General features: G+C 39.9%; 1 protein-coding gene across 4 annotated transcripts in view; it reads left to right on the forward strand.

Moving 5' to 3' along the window:
* Window positions 1-5,010, forward strand: part of LOC129727508 (connectin-like) — a 507,752-nt gene extending 502,742 nt beyond the window's left edge. For 3 of the 4 annotated variants that reach the window (XR_008728548.1, XR_008728547.1, XR_008728550.1), the window contains 3 exons: window positions 45-955; window positions 4,124-4,243; window positions 4,295-5,010. The gene's annotated coding sequence lies outside the window, so the exon portion shown is untranslated. The remainder of the gene's footprint in view (window positions 1-44; window positions 956-4,123; window positions 4,244-4,294) is intronic. The other variant, XR_008728549.1, reaches the window with a different exon arrangement.
* Window positions 5,011-21,641: the final 16,631 nt, after the last annotated feature.

Raw genomic sequence — 21,641 nt, forward strand, 5'->3', positions numbered from 1 at the left:
ACCCGCCACCAGCGGCTCTCGTTGAGCAACCTTGTTTTTTCTAGTTCTGCTGGATCAACATAATTTACTAAATGGGAAAAGTTTAAAAAGCCAATTTAATTTTCAACCATTCGGAAAGAAGCAAAACCGAAGGAAAAGAAGGATGTTCTAGGATGCGAAATAGCTCTCACGTGGACCTCTGCCCCGAAAGAGCACAGTGAAGGACCCCGGGTTGACGCGATATTATTCATATTTTGCTGCCTTCTGGCTTCGGTCTCTGCCGGTGCCGGGTGCCGACTTTGGCCGAGGTTATGCTGCAAGCGACTGTTGAAAGCGGACTTTGATTTTTATCTCGCATTTATCTTCTCTTTGCAGCGGGGATTATTTGAACAGGTAATTATGAAAATGTCGGGATAATTTTAATGTCGTGTTTATTGCAGGTTGTGCCCCTGCCACTGGACGGATGATGTACTGCTGAGCAGTTTTTCTTTGTGGCAAGTTGGGAAATTGTTTGTTCGAACAATTAACGTGTTTATGCAAAAGGAAACTGGTCGCTTTGTTTATCATTTGCGGAATCAAAAGTGATTCGGATTCTAGGAATGGATAGGTACCATTGTTCCAACGTAATCGATTGATCATAGCACACTGCGAATACCGCAAAGCTGACAAAAGAAAAATTTCAACTCGACAGCATTATCGACGCTTTGTGCTATTACCTTTTGTTGCACCTTCTTGTATCGCAAGACAGTCCCGACAGCCAGCGTCGGCAAGTGTTTGATTTTTCATTTTCCATTCGATTCTCGTCTCGAGGCAATTAAAATAGTGAACCGTGCCAACCAGAACCGATAATGATGATGGCATTCTTGGACTCGTCTCACTGCAGGACATAATAGCGATACAACGCAACTCCGGACCGAGTACAGGATGGTCCGTAGGACGCAGGACGACGCGAGATAGCCGATGGGGAAAATTAAAGGTAATTAAAACTTTTTTGCTTGCTTGCTGCCTTGTTTCCGTGTTATTGAATAGCAAGAAGGGCCATAAGCTCCCCCGATGAAATTTAATGAATCAGAGAACCTCATACTGAATGTTCAATGGAAGTGCAGAAAGGTTTCACCTGTCAGTGTATTGGATTAAATATGTAAAACCTGAATTATTCCACCTAGTGGTGCAGAAACCTTTGTTATACTAACTACCTATTGCTTTATACTTATTAGACCAGTAAATCACAAATCGTTTCCAACGTAAGTCCAATTACAATAATGAATGAAACAAATTTAAAAGATAGTTTTCAGAGGGAGAAACAAATACGATCATTGAATTAAAGCTTGACGTGGGTTTGGTAAATATTATGGATATTGTCACTCTATGAGTATATGAGTGTTATTTTTCGATCACAAACCATTTTTAAAATGCTAGTTAGAAGCAACTCAAATTTTTTCTTGAAATAATCGAACGTGAGGAACAGTAGATAACAATGATGCTGATATCATTCTAGAACAGCAAGTATGTATGTTAGTTTAATGCAGTTCTTTTTTTTAAATCCCCATGATCCAGGTTTGAATATCACTTTCGCTTTATTTTTAGAAATCGAAGGACCTAGCATTATGAATCAGCATCTTATATTTTTAACTAATTAGAGCAAATTTCTACAAACCTGTTCTCGAAAAATTATAGTTCAGAATTATACAGGAAAAAACTACTCATGAAAGTTGTCAATTTAATTTTTTCTCAATGAAGGTTTTTTACGACATTTGTGAATTTTGTATTTTCAGAGTGTAGTCGAGAACATCATTCCTTTGGAAGGTCTAGGCTGAAGATTTTATAAAACTTGCTGCGATAACGAGAAGAAGAATAACATGGATACTCTGATTGCACTTAGTCTTAAATTAGAAAGCAGTATTTATATCTTACATGAGCATAGTGTATCATATCATAGAGATAAGTAACTTTTCACCTGCGCACACTAGTAAACGTGTATAGCCATGTACCATGTTTGCTTCAGTTTCATACAAACTGTAAATCATCACATCTCGATGTTCACAATTTCTCAAAACTTTTTCCTTATTTTGCCAATTACGTTCACCATCAACTGTAGATTCCTGGTCACGAGTGAAAAGTATATTCAGAACTGAATTTAAAACATAGAATAAGTGTTCAACGGAAAAGTTTCCCAGCTGTTCAAAATGTAGCATTGCAAACGGGTGGCACTAACATATTCGTACGTAAATAGGTCTATACATCTTCGGCTTTTCAAAATATCTGCATCGCTAATTGTGTTACATTTGAACAGTGAGATCAGGTTTTGCTACAATGTTTGGCTCCCGAGAGCTGTAGAAGATTCTTATTTTTCGCAAATCTGGGTTCAACGTACAATTTGATATATATTTTAAAGAAAGTGAGGACCGAAGCTTCGCAAGGCAGAAAAGGAGCTAAGTGAGCATTGCAGGTTACTCTAAAATCTAATTCAAATTTTTAAGAAAAAGCTCAAAGGTAATTTATTTACACCAGTTAAGACGCACTACGAAGAGTGTAAAAATTATGCAATGTTGTGGATGATTGTTGTTTTTTTTTTTGAGAAATAAATAGAGATACGAAAAAAATAGAGGGATAGAGAAGAAGAGAGAGCATGGAGAGAGAGCATGGAGAGAGAGATGAATTATCCAAAAAGTAAAATATCCCATGTCTGAAATATACTTTGGTCAAATTTCTACAGTTCAAGCTACCAATAAAAATTCGCACTTAGTATGATTTTTAAAGAGCTCTAGGGTGTTCATTTGAGCATGCGAACATCAAAATCGGAATATGCGTTCTGTAAAATGAGCGTCTATTTTGTAATTTATTTATTTCGATTCTGATATACTATACATATAAACAACATATTTACACATACATACATACAAGCACACATACACATGCATACAGAAATTGTTCAGTTCGTCGATCTGAGTCGATTGGTGTATAACACATGGCTCTCCATGCCATTCATTTTGCCTTGAAAGTTAATGTAAAAATGTTATGTAGAAAATACTTTTTGATCTATATTTTGAGAACTAAGCCACTAATCAAAAATCCACTCGGTAGCATTCTGGGGAAGCACAGTAGCTTTCGTTTGCGTATAAGATCATCAAAATCGGATATTGCGTTCTGTAAGAAAGGTGCGTTAGTATTTTGCGGCACATACATACAGACAACATACATACACACACACACACATACACACACACATACACACACACATACACACACATTGCTCAGTTCGTCGAGCTGAGTCGAATGGTATACACGACTCGGCTCTCCAGATCTCGGATCTATTTTGCGTTTTTCGACCGATTTTATAACCTTAGTTTAGTATAACAAAGGTAAAAAGTGTCGACTCCGCTGAAGAAATTTGGTTTAAAATTGAAAAGGAAAAATTGAGCTGACATTATTTTAGTAGGATTTCTCTGAATTCTAGATTTATTGTATGACTTTTACTGTTTGAACTAATCATTCAACACTTTTTCGCCACTCTTTTACCGTTTTTCCCCTCAGCCAACCCGAGATTTATTGAGAAGCTTATACAGCCAGAACAACACCCGTGCGTCCTTCCTTTACGTTTTCAACATTAAATACTGATTCCCGTATTATTGTTACTTGATTCCCCGATTATTGTACATAATTAAATTATATTTTCTATACTTTTCCGAGAAAATGTCATTCCACTAAACCCCAGTTAAACATAATGTGACAATGAAAATCCAACTCTTTTGCGAAAAATACTTGACATGCGTTAAATTTGTTTATTTTCATCAAGCATATTCCCCTGCAACCCATACAAACGATTAATCCACACTCGCGGACCAATCAGACACATTCCCCACTAGCGTGCCTTTAGTGGGGTACAGCTTCGTGATCAATCGTAAAAACTTACTACCTTTAAACTAATATTTCGGTTTTTTGCAAGTTTGGCTTCGGAAGATTTTCTAAAGAAAGTTTGGTTTCAATTTTCTCGTGTTTTTTACGAAATTTTAGAGCGCTGCTTGATTTTTCCATTTTATTATGTAACCTTTATTTAATAATCGTAGGTCTATTTGAGTATATTTCAAAATTGATTTTGTCATATGATTTTACATCATTAATCGAGCTGTACTTTCTCTTCCAGTGTATGAAGCACGCTGCATGATCATTATTCTCGCAGCTTCTTTATCGAAAACCTACTCCCAAGTCCTGGGTACGCCAATGTCAATACCAAACGCATCAGCCGAAAACGTGACACCAACCTGTAGCGGAACACATTTATCGATTCACAACTCGTTTAATCTATTAATTTCAGACAAACAACGGACCGTGCTGGACATTCAATAGCGGATCGACATCAAATACAAAAGATCAGTTTCATTGAGTCAGATTTGTATCCGAAGCCGGGGGGTGGATGATATTCCCCTATCCAAGCTCACAATTTCATTGATAATCACCCCAAAAAAATCTTGGAAACAAATGTCAAACAATAGTTCACTGTTACTATTTCGAAACCCAAACATTTTATCACAGCAAGTGCCACCCCAGCCTTGTCAGTGACACACACCGTGTCACCAGCATGAATCCGAATGCGTGCATCCGGCAACTGGTGCGGCTTAAAGCGGTAAGACAACCTGTGGCAAACAATGCATGGGACAGCTGCACGTAAGCGCATATTTGCGAGAGCACAAACGAGAATTAAAATAAAAATTATTCATTTAATTATCTCAACCCGCCCAAAACGATTCTTACCGGGGTTTCCCTACCACTTGCTTGACCGACCCAACCACCGACCGGCAGCCAACAACGAGGGCGGTCAGTCGATCGGATAGCATTACCTATTAGCAGGAAACCCGGTAAGCAAGGTCAGAACAGAATGCGTAAATCATCCGCAGATCGCCGAACTGAGTACGCAAATAATGAATAAATTTCATTTAAATTGTTTAAGTAAGACCGATGGCTAATGGGTGGAAAATAAATGTGGAAAATGTGAATAAATGTTGATCTTGTACCGACGCATTACTGAGAGTAAAAGGCAAAAGAAAACATAAATGGATCGTTCGTAAATTTATGATGACATGGAATAAATTGCTGTCGGTTTTAATTGCACGTGGGAAAGGTGAAGCAGTGAAAACTACTGCCCAGCGTTATTGGGTTGTTGTAAAGAGAATGAAACATTAAATTTTCATATCGACTCGCGATTGCGAACGGTAATTTGTATTTATTTATGTATAACTAAATTTTGAAATGGCAGTTATTTTTTATCAATTGAGGCCTCAATGGTGAATAAGAAAAAAATAATTATATCTTCAGACGATTTTACTTTCGACTTTAATGTTCAAGAGCATTTTTTTCTCGAGAGGCAATCGAAACATCACCCAACCGATAAACCAATTGAACAAACGAAAAAATAATTCAAAATTTGCCCATCATGAAGGGAATTTATGGAGTGCAAGCAGTGATAACAGAACGAATGCTCTATCATCGAGCGCATCACTGAGCAGCTATAATAAAACCTACTTCAAAAGTATTTTTCACGTTAAATTTACTACTTGCAATTAATTTTACGAGCTATGCGCTGCGCGCAGTGGGTGGTAGAGGTCAACGAATTGCACTCGACGGGCACAGGGCACATGGGAAATTATGTACCGGTAACATTCGGAACACAATCGGTCAGATAAAAACTGCGGTCACGTTAATAAATTGTTCCGCGTGAAGTGAGTATTTACCACACTGCACCTTGCTGGGAGGTGGTTTACTTCCTGGAGGATTCATAAATTCCGGTTAGATGAAAAGCTTACACAGGCCGTTAGGCTTGTTAAGGGATTAAAATAAAATGAGAATAAACCTAATGGGCAAGCATAATGAGTTGCACAATTATGCTTTCAGTTTAATTTGTAACAAAAAAAAACTAACAATGAACTTTGACTTATTTTTAACGGCTTATTTTAGCTCTTCGAATGTGACATTTGAATTTCCAGCTCTTTGACTGTTTGACGTATTCAAATTGTAACGTTCGAACTTTTGATTTTTTTTTAGTATATCATAATTTTACTTCTAAGTTCCAAGACTTTTTGATTTTATGAATTACAACTTTTTGACTTTCTCGTTTTTGTATTTTAGACTTCTCGATTTTTCGACTGGAGTTTTTGGCTGATTTTCTTCTTCTTAAGTTGTTGGCTTCCTAACACTTTGACTTTTTGACATTTTAGTTTCCAGACTTTTTCACATTTTGAATGAAGGTTTTAATGGTAATTATTCATGCAAAGTTGAAATGAAGTGATGTTTGAGTTCAATTTAAATTTGTTTCCTCACAAAAGTTTAGGTTTTAGTTGCACGGCACATGAGTTTAAACACAGGTGCATCATGTATTTATTGATGCAGGCGATGGTGTGGATAGTGAATTTTAGCATACAAAAGAATTTGCAGAAAATCGCTTTAACTATTTGACTTTATAACTTCATACTGTTTAACATTTTGAATTTTCGACCTATTGATTATTTTTACCAATAAACTTTTAGACTACACGTATCGATATTTAGGTTTTTCGAATCTGTTACTTTTTGTATATTAAATTTTGTCATTTTATTTACTGGTTTCTTGGATTTATGACTTTTTATTTTTTTATATTCTAGCTGTTAATTTGGTGATATTTAAAAATCTTGTGCTCGAGCGCACAAAGCAAAGCAAAGCTTCGGTGCTACATTCCGATTCAGAACTTGACCTTCTGTTTATTTATACACAGACTTCGCAGCCGACTGTTTAGTGTACAGGATAATTTCGGAGCTAGCACTACGATCCTACTGACACTAACAGTCTCTCCCGAGCCGAGACTCGTACCTACGGTGACTGGCTTGTCAGACCAGCATCGTATCTCGAGACCATCTGGGAGATGACCACCGACGTCCACCGGGAGTATAACTGTCATTAGTCACATTAAAACTAGCATACAACAATGAATGTACTGTTCATCCGACCGCAGCAAAAGGATGATTTACTCAAAAGCAGATCGACCACTAGCAAGCCGATTTGTTGCACCGCAGCAGGTGACGATTTTATGTCTGTTTGGTTTTTGATGCTTCGCACGCTCATTTGATTGCAGCATTCCATAGCGGACGGCGCCTTGTGTTTGAGCGCCTCAAAATTATTCAATTGATGTAAATTAGCGAATGGCGTCGGCAGTCGTTTTCTTCGGCAGGTTTCTGCACAAGATTGCTACAGAAAACCTGCCGAAGAAAACTACTGCCGAAGCCGTTCGCTACCCTAGTTATTACTTTTCTGCCAATCGTCAGAACTTTTCTGACAGTGATGAAAACTTTGAAATCTCTTATTTCTTCTTGGTGTTCTTTTTTTGACCGTAGACGGCACAAGCAACGATCGGAAATTATAAATTTTCTCCACCATTTTCTCGTTTTATACTAATACTGTTTTTATATTGTTACACAACAATGGCATTCTATCACATTATTTTCCAAGCAACAACAGTTTCATTAAAGTTTTATACTGCTTGTTAGTACAGCCAAAAAAGTGCTGAAAACTTCGATATAACCAGTTTTGTTACCTAGGTTATCGAACGATTTTTCCGAGTTGTGTAGATGTATATCTCTAACAGTTTATTTCTTATAACACATACTGAACGACTGAATATCAACCAGCTAGCTGGCATCCCGCCATGTTTCGAGGACTAACATCTCAGCGTGTGTGTAAACGAGATAGCATATCACCGTCACTTTTCATACGCATAACATAGCATCTGTCAATGGGGCCCGCAAATTGCGGATCCGCAGTGATGTTAGCTCCCAACGGAGCAAAGCAAATAGGATAGAGATGCCAGCTAGCTGATATCAACAACAAACAAATTTCGAGCGCAATTCAAACTAGCTCTTTAGTTAAAATATGATCGCAGTAGCGTAAACAAATTTTAGCGTCACTTTTGTAATCTTTTGAAATAAATGTAGGACTGCCTATATTATAATTTGCATGGTGAAAAAATGCAGCATCGCTTCGAGGACGTGTTTGTGGTCTAGAGAGAGGCCAATTGTAATTTGTACTTGCCAGAGGAAACGAAACGATTTACTTTGAGCTAGTGTATTTCTTAATAACTTCAGCTTCGGACCCAGCTTTCTTGGCTAGCTCTCTTAGTAGCAGTAAAAGTAGGGGAATCTGAATTTGGTTGCTCTGCCGTTGACGATTGAATAGTTGACAAAAAATAATGTAGTTCATACCTGAAAAATGCGCAACGCAGTCCAACCGTTTTTTATGCGTTCTTCCATAATACCACATCCGCGGCCCCGCCTACTTGTGGCGTTAGACTTCTCCGTAGGTATTCGAGACGGGTTTATTTCGTCAATATTATATTTTTAAATCGGTTCCAGTTAACTTTTATTCTTCGTGTTTCTCGTGATTACGTTCCTACCACGTGGATAGTAAACGTAGAAGGCTACTAACGTCACGGCTCGTATCCGTAAATTATGCGGGTTGGTGCAGGAGTTCCTATCGGTGGCTGCAATGTACTTTGCGGTGAATACATACTATAAACCAACAATATTCTTTATCCGAAATTGTGCGTTAGGGTGGCAATGCTTGTATGAAAAAAAATCATCATCGAATTTCAAGAACCGACCATGTACATTTTGTTGATTAGCCCAAAAAATGATCTGTGTGAGGAGTACAGGAAATTGGGAAACTCGAAATTTTTTTTTCGATGCCAAATGTCTTAAAAATGCATAAAACGTCGAGATCTGGTGTTATCTCGAGAAAAAATTTTGACCGAAAACCGACCTTCTGGGACTTAGCCGTTTACTGAGCAACCGAAAGCCTAATATGGAATATTTTAAAACGGGCTTCTAAAATGATTCACAGCTCGTTCCAAACCAGATGTAAATTATTTTAATGCTTGTTAGGTATCTCAGACTCGATTTTAATGAGGGTGGTTCATTTATTTTTTACTAGGGTGGTTCCAAACACAGTTAAAATTTGATTTGAAAGGGTTTAGTAGGAAAAATGCTCATATTTATTTGTCTATTTGACATCTTATACTTGATATACCACAAGGATGGACCAACTAGTTTTCCGTAAGGATGGTTGTACAAAACTTTTTGTGATTTCCCATTCAATGAATATTGCTAGTCATGCATTTTTAAGACATTACTACTATATTTAGTTTTTAACTCTTTGATTTTTAAATGTAGAATTACGTCTAACCGATGACTGAATGAATTATGATTTCCAACTTGTTATTACTATTTGCTTGTTTTTATTATAGAAAGTATTGCTTCCAACTTAATGATCAAACAATTTTCTCGAGTTGTGTCGTTGCATAAAACTGGCGATTTAATCTGTATATCTTATTACTGAATGGCTCAATCACAGATTTCTAATTCACACAATTCCAACTAGCTCGATAATCAAAACATAATCGCGTTACATGAGAAACCACGCGGATTTTTGACGATGTTTTTTTTTCAATCACCGGGAGTGAATATAGAATTGCGGTCACACATTTCTCAATTTTAAAGAAAATTCAAATTTGCTTCAAGAACATGTTTGTGGCCCTTAAAAGGGCCGATTGTAATTTGTGCTTGATTGAACAATTCACTTCGAACTATTGTGCTTAGTAAAAGCTTTAGTTTAGCTTTAGCTTCAGACCGCAAATCGCAAACGTACGGAAGGTTGAATTTGAAAATTTCGCCGCTTGTCTCCGTTGCTATCTTAATGATAATCTTGATAACGGATAAACACTTGACTTAAAAGTAATGTACTTCGTGCACAATAATCGTTTTCATAAGTATATGCTTGCAGGTGGGTCCGAGCACGACAGGGCACGCCTAGGTAATACGGTAACAATCGACGGGGATGAGTTCGAGGTGGTCGACGAGTTTGTGTACCTCGGCTCTCTGGTAACTGAGAACAACGATACCAGCCGGGAGATAAGAAGACGTATTATCAGTGGAAGTTGTGCCTACTATGGGCTCCATAAAAATCTACGGTCGCAAAATCTGAGTCTTCGCACCAAGTGTATCCTGTACAAAACGCTAATAAGACCGGTCGTTCTCTACGGGCATGAGACGTGGACAATGCTCGAGGAGGACTTGCGAGCACTCGGAGTTTTTGAACGTCGGGTGCTAACAACCATCTTTGGCGGTGTGCAGGAGAACGGAGTGTGGAGGCGTAGGATGAACCACGAGCTTGCGTGCCTCTACGGTGAACCCAGTATTCAGAAAGTGGCTAAACCTGGAAGGATACGCTGGTCAGGGCATGTAGCTAGAATGCCGAATAGCTACCCTGCAAAATTGGTGTTCGCTTCAAATCCGGCGGGAACGAGAAGGCGAGGGGCGCAACGAGCGAGATGGGTGGACCAGATGGAGCACGATCTGCACAGTGCCGGGTGCCCGTGGAACTGGAGGCAGGCAGCCATGGAACGAGTGAATTGGCGGAACCACGTTGTGCAGGCCATATCTTAGGACGTACGGCCATCCAAGTAAGTAAGTAAGTAGCACAATAATCGTCTGTATACCTACAAACGGTGTGCAGCGCAGTCCGTCCCCTTTTTCAAATTCTTTCATTCTACCTCATACGCCGCAACGCCTAGTTGTTGCGTGAGTTCCCTTTTATAGGTACTCAAGACAATCATAGAGGTTATTTTTGATTGTTTATTTTTTATTTGAGACCTTTCAACCATAATGGTCATTCGGGTCTTAATCATAGTGGACAATGCTCGAGGAGGACTTGCGAGCACTCGGAGTTTTTGAACGTCGGGTGCTAACAACCATCTTTGGCGGTGTGCAGGAGAACGGAGTGTGGAGGCGTAGGATGAACCACGAGCTTGCGTGCCTCTACGGTGAACCCAGTATTCAGAAAGTGGCTAAACCTGGAAGGATACGCTGGTCAGGGCATGTAGCTAGAATGCCGAATAGCTACCCTGCAAAATTGGTGTTCGCTTCAAATCCGGCGGGAACGAGAAGGCGAGGGGCGCAACGAGCGAGATGGGTGGACCAGATGGAGCACGATCTGCACAGTGCCGGGTGCCCGTGGAACTGGAGGCAGGCAGCCATGGAACGAGTGAATTGGCGGAACCACGTTGTGCAGGCCATATCTTAGGACGTACGGCCATCCAAGTAAGTAAGTAAGTAGCACAATAATCGTCTGTATACCTACAAACGGTGTGCAGCGCAGTCCGTCCCCTTTTTCAAATTCTTTCATTCTACCTCATACGCCGCAACGCCTAGTTGTTGCGTGAGTTCCCTTTTATAGGTACTCAAGACAATCATAGAGGTTATTTTTGATTGTTTATTTTTTATTTGAGACCTTTCAACCATAATGGTCATTCGGGTCTTAATCATAGAGGTCTTTTCAGTATCACAACGCTATCCAATTTGTTTATCGTCGCATCACTATTTTGTTCAATCGAATTGCATGCTACAATGTCTAGTCCTGACCAAAGAGGCAAAGTGAAGAGAAAGACAAAGTCCCGCTCATCTCATGCTGGGCTTTAATCACCGGTAGATCTAATTCATAGTCTGCTGAGTAATGTCACCTAGGAAGCTGTTCTGCCAAATATTGAAGTTGTTCTGTTGCCAAGAAAATAAGAAAAGTCATAATTCGATGAATTCCCTGCTTTGTAAAAACTGCAACCCACCGTCATTTTCAGGACGATTATATATTTCAAATAGAAGTAGTAAACATGAGTTTTTACCTGTAAATAAAGTATGAAATTTTATGTAACATTTTCATCGAGTGTGATTCAGTTCAGTTCAGTTTTGTTTTGACGGTGAGGTAAGTTTTCTCCTGACAACTGCCCCAGTAACCTTCAACATTATTTTTGAATAATAAGTATAAGCGAACTGGTCAGTGCAGCGCAACTGCAAATGATTTATTCTAGGTTTAGGTTCATTTTACAAATATCAAGTTTCCTTTTCCAATATCTCTTGTATGCACTTTCCTTCCTTCTATTAATCTTTCCTATATTAAATTTATAGTTATAATTTATTGACGTAGAACTACGTTTTACTTTAGCATACCACACAGGGATGTAAACTGAAAAACTGGGACGAAATTTGTCCCTTTTCAAAGGCTTATGGGTCGGTTGGTCTTCAACCGATTTTTTTCATTCTTGCAGCAATCGATTGGAAAATTATACACGCATCTGCCCAAATGCAGAAAAATGTTGTTTGAATCTACGAACTATTGCACTATTGAAAATTGTCAAGCCTTGTTGAAATAAAAATAACGTCCTCTGATTGGTCGCTTGCTTGCTGTGTGTGTATGATATGGTATCATGTGTGTATGTGTGTATGATATGGTATGATGTGTGTATGGTATAATGATATGGTATGGTGTGTGTGTGTCTATGATATGGTATGATTTGTGTGTGTGTGCTGTGTATGGTTTTTAACTCGGCACGATCTGCTGAATCCGGTCCAAGAAATTCACAACCCTTCATTAGTAGACATTATAACTCATTACCCAAGTAAAAATATTGGTTTTATCAAAGTTTTATAGCGCTCAATACAGCCAAAAAAGTGCTATAAAACTTTGATAAAAACAGTTGTGTTACTAGGGTAATGAAACACTCAATGCATTTGTTAATAGTGTACGTAGTTCTACGTCATTCATTCGGTCGTGTCTTGGATACAACCTCCTACTTTTTTGAAGTAGAATACTTCTCTCAGGAAGTTCGGCTACATAGGGATGTGAAATGAAAATCTAAAACAGAAAAAAGTGGAAAATATGTCCAATTTCAAATGCTAATAAATTGGTTAGTATTCAATGGATTTCCTTCGTTCTTGCAGCAATAGATTGGAAAATCTTCTAAGATTCTTCTCAAAATAAAATAATTGTAATTTTATTATTCACACTATTGTACTAATGAAAATAGTCAATCCTTGTCAAAACGAAAAATTCGACCTCTGATTGGTCGTTATATGCTTGCTTCCCAAGCACGGTCGACAGGATCATATACCTTGCAATTGAAAACATGCTATTTGGCCTATATAAGAGCCTGTTTCAGCCGGAGCCGCTCATCATTCTTCGTCTCACGCTTGGTGTGTACAGACGTGTTTGTTACAACAACTGAAAGTTTTAGTTTACCTATCGCATTCGTTTATTTTACCTATCGCATTCGTTATACAACAGTACGTTGTCGTGACCCAACGAAATGGGAAAAACGGGTTCCAGTAAGGAGCAAAACAATAAGCGTCCTCGTGACCCTGCTGAAAAGGATGATGGAATCGCCAAGAAGATACTAGCTGCTAACAAGTTTGCATCGCTGGCTGACCAAACTACCGAGAAAACGGAAAAGAAGGAGAAAATGCCGCCTTTCTACGTAAAAGGTTTCCCGCCTGGACTAAGGCAACACTTCAATGAACTTATCAGCAAAGGGCTGATAGTTACCCTGAGGCTATGCACGGACGGCTACAAAATCGTCGTTCCATCCACCCCACATTACAAGGCAGTAGAGGCAAACAAAAGCGGAGTATTTTACTCACGATATTGCAGCTACAAAACCATTCAAAGTTGTACTGCGTGGTTTACCGGAATAGGAACTGGACGAGTTAAAAACGGAGCTTGTCGCTTGCGGCCTAGAAGTGGAAGCAGTATACAAAATGATAAGACACAACAAAGCCATCAAGTATCGTGATCAGTTATACCTGATCCACCTGACCAGGGGTTCAACTACACTGAGCACAGTGAAAACAATCACCGCCCTATTCAACATCATCGTGCAATGGGAGCGATACAAACCGATTCATCGCGATGTCACGCAGTGTTCCAATTGCTTGAACTATGGACATGGCACAAAGAATTGCCACATCAAGAGTCGCTGCATGAAATGTGCAGGTCCGCATCGAACAGTGGATTGTCTTGTTGAGGAAGCCGAACAAATCAAGTGTCTCAACTGTGCTACGAACAGCCGTTCCTGTCCAAAACGAGCAGAATTTATCAAAATTCTAAGTGAAATTGCCAATCGCCAGCGACCGTCGAATAGAAAAAGTGTACAACCTAGCGTTACACCAACCCCGCCAGCGAGTTCAAGTACGTTGCAGTTTCCACCACCTCCAACTGGTGGTGTTCCTAGCCGGGACCCCCCCGGATTTTTGAGTTATGCACAGGCTGCCAGCATGCCCCCAGTAAGTAGCAATTTGTACTCGATGGAACAGCTAGCTACGCTGTTTCTTAAACTCGATCAGCAAACAAAGGCTTGTCGCACCAACCAGGAACAGATTGCAGTCATGATGACTTTTTACTACCGTCATGGATCCATTCTTTCGAATCCTTAACTGGAATGCCCGCTCTGTGGCCAACAAGAAGTTTGAACTTCTACATTTCCTGAACACACACCACATCGATGTCGCTGCAATAACCGAAACACATTTGAAGCCGAACATAAACTTCTGCCTGCCGGAACACTCGGTAGTCAGACTGGACCGCACAACCTCAGCTGGGGGCGGGGTTGCAATCGCCATAAGGAGAGGACTACCATACAAATCACTACCGAGTTTCAACACAACCTTTGTCGAAGCTGTAGGAATCGAAATTACCACCACTGATGGACCACTCACATTTATTGCGGTCTATTGTCCGAGGCAGTCTCGACGGGCAAATTGAACCACGGTGAAATTGAAGAACGACATCCAAAAGCTGTCTAGAAGAGGAGGCAATTTCGTCATCACAGGTGATCTCAATGCTCGCCACTCCGCTTGGGGTGACTCCAGGTGCAACTCAAATGGTAACATCATCGTAGGAGATTCCGAAGCTGGATATTACTATCCCGCTCATCCGGAATTGCCAACTTACATCTCTCCTGGTGGTGTAGGCTCTAAGCTTGACATTTTTCTGACCAACATCACCGATCGATTTTCGATTCCGTAAACCTCCGAGCTCTCCTCGGATCATCTTCCGGTCATCGCTGAGATTGGTGCTAACGTAGAGCGGCGTCAAGTTCAACAAAGAATAAAATAACCATCGTGAAAATTGGGTTCAGCTGCAGCGGTATGTTGAAAACCATCTTGATGCGGACATCACTTTGAACAGCACTGGAGACATCGATCGTACTCTACAGTCCATGATAGACGTCATCCAGGAAGCAGAGTGCCGCTACATCCCATCTGTTCCAGTGACACGTAAGTTTGCGCAAATCGACGATAACACCAAGCGCATAATTTCCTTGCGAAACTCGCTGGGAAGGCAATATCAACGTACCAGCAACCCTAGGCACCGATTCTACGCTAGACAGCTGACAAAAATCGTTCATGAACGTCTGGAGAAAGTGAAAAACAGACAGTTTGCAACCGAATTACGTATTTTGCCCAACTGCTCACGGCCATTTTGGCGTGTGGCTAAAGTGTTGAAGAACAAACCAAAACCCATTCCGCCATTAATAGTGAATAGTGAAACTTTGCTAACTTCCCGCGAAAAGGCTTGTGCTATCTCTCAGCATTTTGCCGCTTCCCACAATCTTGGTCGTGATATTGTGAGTGGAATCGAACCAGCTGTCAGTGAATCGATAGTAATTCTGGCCCGCACACCGAATATCTTCCAACCTGATCAGCGGATAACAGTGGACGAGGTGCAAAACAACATTAAATTCTCTCGCAACATGAAGGCTCCCGGATTTGACGGAGTGTTCAACCTTGTGCTCAAAAATCTTGGACCAACAGCCTTGTCTGTGGTGGAAAAAGTGTTCAACCGATGCCTTGAATTGGCGTACTTTCCAACAAAGTGGAAACTGGCGAAAGTGATTCCCATTTTCAAAACAAGGAAAGGATCCCATATGCCCCAAAAGCTACCGTCCCATCAGTCTGCTTTCTGCCCTTAGCAAGGTATTCGAACGATGCATCTACAGCCGTATTCTGTGCCACGCAGAAGTGAACAACATATTCCTGGACGAACAGTTCGGTTTTCGCAGAGGCCATTCAACAACATATCAACTGCAGAGAGTAACAAAACTCATCAATCGGAACAAGGAGCTATCTAAAACAACTGCCATGGCCTGTCTGGACATAGAAAAAGCATTCGACAACGTGTGGCACGACGGGCTTATCTACAAGCTACAGCGCTACAACTATCCCGTTTATCTAGTGAAGATTGTGCAAAACTATCTTACGCTGCGCAAATCTCAGGTCTGTTTGCTGGGTGGCCTGTCTGACCCATACGACGTAGGAGCTGGTGTTCCACAGGGCAGCATCCTTGGTCCTGTTCTGTACAACTTATTCACATCAGATATTCCTGAACTACCCAATGGAGGCATCCTGTCGCTGTTTGCTGATGATACCACCATTATGTACGAGGGCAGACAGATCAACCAAATAGTTAAAAAGCTGCAAACTGGGCTTAACGTCTTTGTGAATTACCTCGCCTCATGGAAAATTTGTGTGAATGCAGCAAAAACTCAGACCATATTCTTCCCACATCGGAATAGTCAACGTTTGGTGCCAACAACAAAGATTCGGTTAAACAATGTGGATGTTCCCTGGTCGTCAAATGTTCGCTACCTTGGTTTGACCTATGATCATAAGCTACTTTATCGCCCCCACATTGAACAAACAGTAACGAAAAGCTTAGTGCTAATGAAGAAGTTGTACCCGCCAATCAACCGAAAATCGAAATTATCCGTTGTGAATAAATTGACGGTATACAAACATGTCATCCTGCCGATGCTTCTACACGCCTCGTCGATCTGGAGAACCTGCGCGAGAACCCACCTGCAAAAGATTCAACGGATCCAAAACAAGTTCCTGAAAATGATCTTGAACGTGCCCTTCGGGACCCGAACATCAGAAGTGCATCAAATAGCTGGTATCGATATGACCGAAAACATAATCTCTGCACACGCTGAAAACACTAAAAACAATGCACTTAACTCTAGTGCGGTACTCATTCGTGAGCTTTATTTATAAGTAGCTAGGTATATTTATTTAATAATTAAAACTCTTATGCCGAGCATTAAAATGTAAATCATGTACGTAGAAAGGGAAAAAGTAGTAACACTTATAGTACATTAAAAACATCAGAGTAGAAAAGTTGATAAAATTGAATCTCTCACAATGTTCAAAAAAAAAACAAATGTATAATGAAAATACCGTAAGAAAAATAAAGAATATTGAATCCAAAAAAAAAAAATCCGGAGCCGCTCATAATAGTTCTAGACAGCGACAACAGCACTCGTCCTTCCTTAGCAGCAGCACTAGCCCTGTGGTTGGTCACCACGTCTCAGGAGCAGCGCGGTTTTTCTCAGCGTGTGTCGCCAGACAGCCATTATTCCCCCCGTGTTGGGGCAGCATGAAGATTGCCATCAGGAAATCCAATTTTGGAAATCAAAATGCCTTTTTGAAGGCAAATAAACAAGTCATTGAAAGTTAATAATTTTTGTCAACGCAAGCAAGCATTCTGTGTTGCATCCTAGCAATTTAAATTTGTCGCACCCGTCTAATTTACTGAATGTGAAATAGCTTCCACAGTGCATGTTGTCCGTGTATCTTAATTCCCCCAATGTTAGGGCAGCTCAAAGGTTGTAATTAGCAACCGATTTTGAACCGCAACATGCTTTTTTCAAGGCAAATAAAAAAATAATTGAAGGTTAATAATTTTCTGGCATCAACACAAGCAGACATTCTGTGCGGGATGCAATCAAATTCTGTTGTAGTTGTCTAATTTTCACTTTATTTAGTAAACCCCCCACTGTAGGGGCAGCGCAAAGGCTGCGATCAGCATAACCGACATTGAATAATAAACTGCCCTGTTAGTACGCATTCACAAAAGCAGTTAGTTCGACTATGCAGAGCTAATATGAAGTCGATTCAATCAATCAGCATAAACAGAATTTCGTCGTCTCCCAGCTGCCAAGTTGCAACATGATGAGCAAACAAAATCGCTTGATGTTACAAACCGCAATAAGATACGGGTTAAAACCGTCGCGTGTGTGAGAGCACCATCGGTGTTTATTCGCTGGATACACTATCTACTGTCTACTGAACGCAATAATCTGCTTACATGCGACACGGGGACGGGAACATTTTCTTCAACCAAGCTGCACAACACGACACAAAACATGTTATTTTGTTGCTTCAATGAGAGTGCTATCGGTCCGGCTCGACAGAATGTTCACAAGAAATCATTTTTGCACATCCGTGCTACGAAACTGAGGAAAAACTTTAGAAACTGAAAAAAGAGGTGGAGCTTATCAAATGATCGCTCTGAACCAGAATGAAGTCACACATATTATTCAAGTTATATCATTCCACCACGTACGTAAAATAATTCATTCCTATTTTCATCCTATATAAGAGCCTGTTTTAGTCGAAGCCGCTCATAGTAGTTCTGAACAGCGACGACAGCAGTCCTCCCTTAGCAGCAGCGGGAGCGAGCAGTGGGTACCATCGATAGCGGATAGCGGCCACAACTGTGGCATGGCTGCGAATAAGTGTAGCAGTTTCAGCGGATCTCACCATCGATAGCAGCAGGGCCAGCAGATGCAGGTACAGCGGATACCAATGGCGGCCACAACTGTGGCATGGCTACGGATAGCGTTGCAGGTGCTCAGCAGTTGGGCCAGCGTATAGCGGCCACAACTGTGGCATGGCTATGCATAGCGTAGCTGTTGCAGCGGGTATATCAGCATCGATAGTAGCAGGGTCAGCTGATGCAACGACACTCCCTTCACTAAAATGCTGTTTCAGTGTGGTAGCGGGAAGCATCAGCAGCAGGCTTGCATGAAGTGAATACATCAGCCAGCAACTTTCTCTAAGGCCTCTGCCATAGTAGACGCGAAAAGCGGCGCGAACCGATTCGCTGGGCCGTAGGTTGATGTACAGCTCTACTGATGGCTGTACATTAACCTACAGCTGAGCGAATCGGTTCGCGTATATTATGGCAGAGGCCTAATGGGAAAGTTGTATCAGTTTGTTCAGAAGAATATTATTGTCGGTAATATTACAGAGATGCGATTGCGTAAATCCGATTTTGAATTGAACAATTGTTCTTTTGAGAACAAATAACACACTTATTTGAAGAGTTAATAGCTTTTGGTACTAATAGCAATATAGTGACAGCCTCAGCGGTAGATACAGCTGCAGCCGGTACTTCCCTGAGGCCGATGTAAAGGTAAATGGGAGCAGCACGGCGAAACAGTTCGGGTTATGCTTAGACGCGCGTCATTTTTCGTTGTTGATATTCCCCACATGAAACGACGCGCTTTCGTATGATAGCGGTGGTATTAGCGGTAGATGCATTTGCCAACACTTCCTCCAGTAAAGCCGTGTCTAGTTTTCAATGTGAAAACACCTTTCTCATTGTGTTGACCGTGCGCCTTAGTCCTCACTTTCAAGGTAACACAGAGATGTAAGATAAACACTACATCCTATGATAAATTGAACAATTGTCCTTATAAGGACAACAAATGAATTAATGAAGATTTAATTTGGAATTAGAATACTTCTCTCAGGAAGTTCGGCTACATAGGGATGTAAAATGAAAATCTAAAACTGAAAAAAGTGAGAAAAATTTCAAATGCTAATAAATCGGTTAGTTTTCGATGGATTTCCTTCGTTTTTGCAGCAATCGATTAGAAATTCTTCCAAGATTCCTACCAAATGCATGAAATTGCAATTTTATCATTCGAACTATTGCACTATTGAAAATTCTTAAGCCTTGTCAAAACACGAAATTCGACCTCTGATTGGTCGTTATACCGCGCTTTACCAAGCACGGTCGGCAGAGTTATGGACCTAGTAAATTGGGAATGCATCATTTGGCCTATATAAGAGCTTCATCAGATAATGAACAAACATTTCATCGGATATTAAATTGAACAACTGAAATTTGAAGAACACAAATGATTATTTGAAGAGTTAATATTTTCTCGTTTTGCGCTATAATCCAAAGTTAATTATCTTTATCTACATGCATACTCTGATTATTATTACGTGTTTGCGTCGCTTAGTGTTTGGCTACGGTCATGCAGAACGCAAATAACGGCGCGATGCGATTCGGCAAGACGAAATCTGTTGAAATGTATAGCTCTACTTCGCCTTAAAAAGAGCTGTACATTTCACCACGGTAAGGCGAATCGCATCGCGCCGGCATTCGCGTTCTGCATAACCGTAGCCTTTGTTCCGTTCCCGTTTAATGATGTCGTTAAATGTGCATACTACAATTCGGCAGCACTTCAACTTCTCATTTGCACAAAATTTAAAAATATCCAATGAACTTCATTCAAAATATCAGACAAGAAGAAATTACAATACTGCCAATGAACGGTCAACGTTTATTTACTAGAAAAAATGACTGACACGCAAGCAGCCAGGTTATCTTTCTTGTAAAAGTATTCTACTTCAACCTTGCGGTCGTGGCTTTGCATACAACCTTCTTGTGATTTTTAAATCGTATCACATTGGTTTATTACTCACGAGAATTGCGCAGAATAATCTTATTTCTATATACGGCTGAAATCGAACTACTAGGTCATAAACTGGCTCACAAAGGAGAATAAATTGTCACGCGTACTGGCTCCGACGGTTTCAATTTAACTAGTCACCTCATCTGACGGTTCTGACTTGATGGTTGGGAGGTAGAAGAGAGTGTAAAGTTGTTGGTGTAGAGACTGGCAATTTTGTTGAAGTAGCTTCAACAATAAGTCGATGAAACAACGCTTGTCCTCAAAATTATCAATCATTTATTCAAAGAGAGTTGAAAGAGAATGGTTACTGAATTTTAACGCTTCAAACCATCAAATTGATTGACCCTGATCAAATGTGTTGTGCAAAGAAATACATTGACATAAGGCAGGCTGTTGTTATTCGTACGACAGTAGTTAGCCCTACTTAATAAAGGCATAGGAAATAACAACCTGTAAGGCACGATAATAAATATCCAGCCTTCGATTAGTTTTTCGATTGAGTTTATCAACTTCTCGTGTGAATGTGTCTGGATCAGGGTGTTCCAAAAAATCGATGTTGAAAAAGTCAAGGTGTCCAGCCCTGAATCGAAAGATAACATTATTTATAGCATATTTGTAGAACACTTCGACTTTCTTAAAAAAATGTTTCCAGGTTGCCCAAACGTGATTTATGAGAAAATGACAGTAGTCGTACCTTGCGGTCGTGTCTTATATACAACCTTTTCCGCTTTAGTTTAGTGTTTTTGGTTTTTACTCTTTGATTTTCTTTACATTTTGACTTAGTGAAAATTTCGAGATGTGACGGATGGAGGTTCTTTTTTTTGAGTTTTTGATCTAATGCCTACTAACGCTTTGATTTTTTGTTTTACCTTCTTTTTTTTTTATTTATTTTTTTACTTTTTGACCTTTTGACTCTTTGACTTCCTGTTTCCTACCTTAAATTTTTGATAATTTATATTTCACATCTATGATTTTTTTAACTTTTCAACTCTTTGTTGTTTCTTGACTTGGACTGTTTTTTCGTCTATGATTAATCAACTTTCTGTCATTTTAACTTTTTGAGTTTGGAACCTTTGGCTGTTTGACTTTCTAGCTTTTTAAATTTTTGATTTTTTGACGTTCTAGTTTTAACTAACGTTTCGACTCAAACTTAGAACAGTCTCAAACTTTGAACACTTTGGAATATAAACCACATTATTACAGCTAGAGTAATTAAAAGTATGATTATTATATACCATTTCGTTCCTTGTGATGTCCTCTACCCAGA

The sequence above is a fragment of the Wyeomyia smithii genome, chromosome 3, assembly GCF_029784165.1.
Source record: "Wyeomyia smithii strain HCP4-BCI-WySm-NY-G18 chromosome 3, ASM2978416v1, whole genome shotgun sequence".
NCBI lineage: Eukaryota > Metazoa > Arthropoda > Insecta > Diptera > Culicidae > Wyeomyia > Wyeomyia smithii.